The sequence below is a fragment of the Malurus melanocephalus genome, unplaced genomic scaffold (assembly GCF_030028575.1).
Source record: "Malurus melanocephalus ecotype Western Australia unplaced genomic scaffold, MMel_1.1 scaffold_4525, whole genome shotgun sequence".
Classification (NCBI taxonomy): domain Eukaryota; kingdom Metazoa; phylum Chordata; class Aves; order Passeriformes; family Maluridae; genus Malurus; species Malurus melanocephalus.
This window is the reverse complement of record NW_026627757.1, coordinates 277-1,170: the sequence shown is the minus strand read 5'-3', so window position 1 is coordinate 1,170 and position 894 is coordinate 277. Positions and strand designations below refer to the sequence as shown.

Genomic DNA, 894 nt, shown 5'->3' with positions numbered 1-894 from the left:
ATACTGGGATGGATTGGGATGGACTGGGATGGACTGGGATGGGAAATTGAGGAAACTGGGGATACTGGGATGGACTGGGATGGGAAACTGGGGATACTGGGATGGACTGGGATAGGATAATGGGGAAAATTCCGGGATTTTTGTAGGATTTTGATGAACCCTCTTTAGGATCTGTTGACGATTCCTGGAACACCCTGAGATCGTAGTGAATCCTGATAATTTCTGACCTAATTTTCCCAACTTTTTCCTGTTTTTTCCTGATTTTTTTTCCCATTTTTTTCCTGATTTTTTCCCATTTTTTTCCTGATTTTTTTCCCATTTTTTTGTAACTTTTCCCCATTTTTTCTGTCTCCCAGAGGTTCAGTTCCGCCCGTAGCGCACGGACGATTCCATCACCCGCCTGAACTGGGATGGGAAACTGGGGATACTGGGATGGACTGGGATGGGAAACTGGTGATGATTTTGGGGTTTTTATAGGATAACAACCTTATTTGGGATCCAGTGTTGATTCCTGGAGCACCCTGAGATCACAGTGAATCCTGATAATTTCTGACCTAATTTTCCCAACTTTTTCTTGATTTTTCCTGATTTTTTTCCCATTTTCTTCCTGATTTTTTTCCCGATTTTTTCCTGATTTTTTTCCCAACTTTTTCCTGATTTTTCCCAACTTCTTCCTGATTTTTTTCCCGTTTTTTTCAGATTTTCCATAATTTCACCATTTTTTTCCCAATTTTTTCCAGAGGTTCAGTTCCGCCCGTAGCGCACGGACGATTCCATCACGCGCCTGAACTGGGATGGGAAACTGGGGATACTGGGATGGACTGGGATGGACTGGGATGGGATCCCGGTGATGATTTTGTGGTTTTTGTAGGATTTTGGTGAACTCTCTTTAGG

The 894-nt window shown here is 42.7% G+C and overlaps 1 long non-coding RNA gene across 1 annotated transcript in view; it reads left to right on the top strand.

Annotated features, from left to right (window-relative positions):
- Positions 1-453, top strand: part of LOC130588349 (uncharacterized) — a 1,599-nt gene extending 1,146 nt beyond the window's left edge. Inside the window, exon 2 of the long non-coding RNA XR_008966941.1 lies at positions 357-453. This is a non-coding gene — a long non-coding RNA (uncharacterized LOC130588349). The remainder of the gene's footprint in view (positions 1-356) is intronic.
- Positions 454-894: the final 441 nt, after the last annotated feature.